Below are 5,533 nucleotides of genomic sequence, written 5' to 3' on the forward strand. Positions count from 1 at the left end.
CTTCACACACTCACAATTCAGATACTGTTTAGTTCAACTGCATCTCCCAGCCCAAAACCCACACAATCGCATCACACACTACCCAAGTCAATAGGAGAGCTAAACCCCCTCCGTCCTCCACTCTCCCCTCTCAGCAATCCCCAGCGCTCCGTCATCCCAGTCGTCTGGAATTCTGTCCCGGATACTGTGAGTGCGCGTGACAGGATGTGGATTATTCAGCGCGCACGTGCTCCCAGTTTTAATCACCGACTCCAAATCCCGGGCTGGTGTCCGTCCCTCTGCAGCGGGATGAGAGACTCCCTCATCCGGAAACCACAGTCGGTAGCAACGTTACCGAGCAACAGGTTGTGTTGAGGAAGCAGGGGGGCTGCAGAAGCGCTCAAACAGATTAGGAGAATGAGGGTAGACGTGGCAGATAGAATACAGTGCCGGGAATCGTATGGTCATTAAATTAAAAAAAAAAAATCGTAGAGTACTTTCTAAAGTGTGGGATTTTTTTTTAATAAACCTTTTTTTTAAGGTTCATATTCTATACCTTCACAGAATGGTCTGGGTCAATTCTGAGCCGGCCCAAGAATCCCCTCATAACATGAGTCTATACAAAGTTTGAACCGCAAGTCTATTTCGTATGTATAAATAGCATATCTGACGTTAATAAATGGGTGATGAATATTTAATTAATTTCGCAGAGATCTAAAATCCATTTCAATAGATAAGGGTCAAATTCGACCTGGAGCAGCCTCAATCATTTGTAGCACCTTTACAAAAGTATAAACCTTCAGGGTGTTTTTACTGTTGCCACATGTGAAAACGGGTCAAACATGACCGGCACAGTATGTCAGAGTTAAAAACAATTTTCGGTGCGGAGCGATTTGGGAGACTTCGTGCAGCTTTTCCAGAAGTTTAACCTGCAGCTTGAGCCGGTGGTGAGGAAGGCAAATGAGATGAAAGCATTCATTTCGAGAGGACTGGGACGTAAAAGCAAAGACGTCATTCTCAGGCTCAATACGTCACTGTTGAGGTCACATTTGGAGTTTTGTGAGCAGGTTTCCATCGCTTATCTCACAGTGGATGTTAGACATTGGAGAGGATTCACGGGAATGATAACGGGATTGGGCGTGGTATTATAGGAGGAGTATTTGACAGCTCCGGGAGACAGAACACCCACACACAGTGATTCAGGAACAGCTTCTTCCCCTGCGCCATCACATCTTTCAATCCAGCAACACTAACACGACATTTCTGCGGTGTTTATTAATATTTGTGATTTACTTTAATTGGACATCATTGCGCCGTACTGATGCTTCAAAAAAACTAATTTCAGGCCTTATAAGTTTCAGATAATAACTCAAATAGAGTTTCCTGTGGAAAACATCCGATAGGGTGGACAGGACACTTGGCGCGCTGGTCTTCACCAGTCACACTGAGTACAGGGGTCGGGAGGTCACGTTGCCGTGGTACGAGACGTCGGTGAGGCCGCCCTGATTTAGGACAACATGTTAGTGAACTGGATATATTGTACAGGGAGTTCTACGGGGATACTGCCAGAACTCGGAGGACTGAGTTATGGAGAGAGGGAGGGAAGATTGGGACTTCATTCCCTGGAGCGCAGTTGTAAATTTACAGAGTTACATAAACCCGAGAAGGCCAGAGACAGAGGGAATGCGCACAGACTTTCATCCTGGTTTGGCTTATCGAGAACCAGACGGCACAGGATTGAGGTGAGAGTGGGTGGAAAGCAGAAAGAGAGGGAAAGATCAGGGAGACGGAGGGTTGAGATAGAACGGGAAGGGGAGGTAGGGAGCGCCTGGGGGAGGGAAGGAGAGAGATGTGAGAGGTGGGCAGAGGGAGCAGAGAAAGTGGGGGCGGAGAAAGTTCGAGGAAATAAGGGGAGGAGAGGGGGTAGAGAGATAGGTAGAGGGAGCGGGGAAGAGCGGGACGGGGGAAATGGCGGGAAAGAAAGGGATTTGTCGGTGTCTAGTGGGCAGAATATGTTTGCGACAAGAGGATGAGATGGAGTAGGAGGGAGGGGCAGAGAGGGTGGTGAGGAAATTTGACAGCATCGGGAAGTGAGAGTGAAGGGGAGAGAAGGAGGAGAAAATGGGTGTAGTCACTTGATTCATGTCGACTCCACTGGCTGTTGGCAGAGACCCTGGATCTTTTCAGGAATATCCGGGAACAAAGGTGCCGACTTCTCGCAGATGAAACGCCGATCACCAGCACAAGGGTTACTCCTTCCGCACTGAATGCAGACGGGCGTTCCAGAGGACGGCTTGTACAGGAGACTCCGGCCCACATTCCTATCCAGGAGGGTTAAACAATTTTAACAGATACAAAACAGCTTCTGTAGAGGACCCGAGCGGAGTCCGTCCCCAAGCTAATCTCATGAATTCGATCTCTCCTACCTGCCTGTGTGAGTCCCCAAACTCATCCCATTCAACCACTCTCCCCCTCGGCCCCGTGTCAGTACCCAGGCAGACACAACGGTCCCAATGTCTCCCCACTATCCTGTGACCCGAAACTAATCCCACCGAACCGCTTTCTCACCAGATTCCTCTGTCAGTCCCCATACGAGTCGAACAGGACCACCCTCTCCCCTCTGATCTGTTTCAGTCCCCGAACAAATCCCGCTGTCCCACCGTCTAATCCCGCTGCCCAGCTCTTTTCCCTCAGATCTATGTCAATCAGCAAACGAATCATACTGTTCCTCCCTCTCCTCGCATCCCGGCGACTACCTCCGAACTAATCATATTAACCCATTGTGTGCCCATCGCCCTTTACTGTTCTCCAAACTAATGCAGTTGTCCTACTCTCGCCCCTCAGCTCTAAGTCATTCACTAAACTAATCCCGCTGTTGCTTCCTCGCTTCACAGGCCGGCGACTATCTCGCAAAAGATCCCACTGCACCGCGCTCTCCTGACTGACATGCGTCAGTACCAAAATAATCCCCGCGTACTGTTCTCTCCCTACTGCCCCCTGCCAGTTTCCGAAATATTCCCACTGCCCTGTCCTTCCCCGGCAGACATGTGTCCACCCCAAAATGCTACCCCCTACCCACATAGAAACAAATCCCAATACCCCTCACTTTTTCCACAAAACTACTTCAGACCGAAAACGAATTCTAATTTCTCCCGTCAGGGCTATCACAATACCCAACCCTCACCCGACAGATCAGTCCAAATCTCACCCGTTTTTGCATTTTCCAATCCAGTATGTACGGGTTTGGATCACAAGGTTGCGGGATACAAAGTTCTAGGAAATTTAAATTTACTGTATTAATGCCAAGAATCGAAAACTATGATACGGAACTTCTCTCAGTTGATTACAACAAGAATCTCTTCTGGGACTCAGTGAAGGTAGCTTCAGTGTGTGTCAGAACCCAGGAGTGTGAGATGGGATAGAGTGGAGGGAGATTCTCTCTGTGCCTGACCCCGGGATTGTGTGATGGGACGGTGTGGAGGGAGCTTCACTCTGTGCCTGATCCCGGGAGTGTGTGATGGGACAGTGCGGAGGGAGCTTCACTCTGTGCCTGACCCCGGCAGTGTGTGATGGGACAGTGCGGAGGGAGATGCTCTCTGTGTCTGACAACGTGAGTGTGTGGAGGGACTGTGTGGAGGGGTCTTCACTCTGTGCCTGACCCCGGGAGTGTGTGATGGGACGGTGTGGAGGGAGTTTCACTCTGTGTTTGACCCCGGGAGTGTGTGATGGGACGGTGTGGAGGGAGATACACTCTGTGACTGATCCCGGGGGTGTGTGATGGGACGGTGTGGATGGAGATTCACTCTGTGTCTGACCCCGGGAGTGTGTGATGGGACCGTGTGGAGGGAGATTCACTCTGTGACTGATCCCGGGGGTGTGTGATGGGTCGGTGTGGAGGGAGATTCACTCTGTGTCTGACAACGTGAGTGTGTGAAGGGACTGTGTGGAGGGATCTTCACTCTGTGCCTGACCCCGGGAGTGTGTGATGGGACGGTGTGGAGGGAGTTGCACTCTGTGTTTGACCCCGGGAGTGTGTGATGGGACGGTGTGGAGGGAGATTCACTCTGTGACTGATCCCGGGGGTGTGTGATGATTCCTGTGTTTCTGTGGGATCTTCTCGTGCTGTGACACATACCTCTTCATCCGTAGAATTGATTTCAAGCAGCCTTGAATCACGGCTTGAACAATCTTGAATCGCTTTGTAGAAAGATGTTACAAACGTGGAAACATAATAACACCGGTCTTTATTTGAGAACCTGTGTTCTCTAGTGACAACCATTTCAGCGCCGGTAAAAAGGCACACGATCAATGCCTCTCATCGTCGTGTCGTTATACAGTAACTTTCTGTCAAGTCATATTGGGAGGAAAATAGACCGAATATTCAGTCCGCAGGAAACTGGTGTCAGTCCGGATGTTCAAAGGGGTTAAACATCCAGTCCCAGTACAGCGTTCCCCTGTGGCCAAGCGGCTCAATAACAGGTATACCAGTTTGTATGCCTCTGGGCGGGAGAGACGGGTTAAAATGGCCAAGTCGAGGTATGTCTCACAGATCAGGACGACACATGAACATCCATGAATACAGCCAACGGTGACAGCGTTACTCCAGAAACAAGGTGAAAAACACATTGTCAGCATTCAAACATGGAACAAAGCACAAACAATATGAAAAAATAGAAAAATACCAACACAGTTTGAGGCCTTGTGTCAACTGAATAGCACTACTATCTGCAGTCGACTACAACAGAGCCTGTCATCTGCCGAGTGAACACTGGGGGGCAGCACAGACTCCTCCCTGGAGGCCACGCGAAACCGGCCTGCCGTGCGCAGCTCCTTCACTTCCTCTGCCAGCGATCGGCTCTCACAGTTTACACATCAACTTGAGTTGAATTGATATCTCAGCGGGGATTTTTGACATAAAAGATGGGTGGGGTGGGCATTAAACTAGAGATACAGGGGGATGAAAACCGTAATGCCATCACAGATAGAAGAACGCTTGTTGGAACAGATGTCGTTCAGGCCTCAGACGAAGTCAGGAAGCAAAAAGTTGAGCCTGTTGGGACTCACGTTCTGAGCTGCCTACGTTTCAATGCAGTAAATATTGTACGAAAGGCAGATGAGCACAGGGCGGGTGTCAAAGTCTGTAAATATGGCATTGTAGCCTGTATTGAGACTTGGTGGTAGGAGAGGCAGGACCGTTAGTTTAATATTCCGGGTTTCGGCTGTTTTAGTCATGCTAATGAGCAAATAAATCAAAGGTGAGGGGCAGCTTTACAGTCAAGGAAAATGTCATGGCGGTGCTCAGTCAGGACAGACTGGGGAACCCGTCCTGGTGAGGTTTTTTGGGAAGAACTCAGGAATAAGAAAGGTATGAACTCGGTCATGGGGCGATATTATCAATTACCTAATAGTCCCGGGGATTCAGAGGAACAAATCTGTAGAGAAACATTAGGTTGTGATATTGGGTAATTGTAACAGGTATTAACTGTGAGCCACATTCCGTGAAAGGACCAGTGGGGTAGTTTCTCAAATGTTTTCAAGAAATTTCCTGAATCAG

General features: G+C 49.3%; 1 long non-coding RNA gene across 1 annotated transcript; it reads right to left on the reverse strand.

Moving 5' to 3' along the window:
* Positions 1–1,235: 1,235 nt before the first annotated feature.
* Positions 1,236–4,230, reverse strand: LOC140720123 (uncharacterized). Its single transcript, XR_012097112.1, has 4 exons — positions 4,115–4,230; positions 3,188–3,252; positions 2,115–2,300; positions 1,236–1,481 (listed from the first exon to the last, which is right to left on the reverse strand). It is a non-coding gene; the product is annotated as an uncharacterized lncRNA (long non-coding RNA).
* Between the last annotated feature and the right edge of the window lie 1,303 nt (positions 4,231–5,533).

This window comes from Hemitrygon akajei, unplaced genomic scaffold (genome assembly GCF_048418815.1).
Source record: "Hemitrygon akajei unplaced genomic scaffold, sHemAka1.3 Scf000036, whole genome shotgun sequence".
NCBI classification, from domain to species: Eukaryota; Metazoa; Chordata; class Chondrichthyes; order Myliobatiformes; family Dasyatidae; genus Hemitrygon; species Hemitrygon akajei.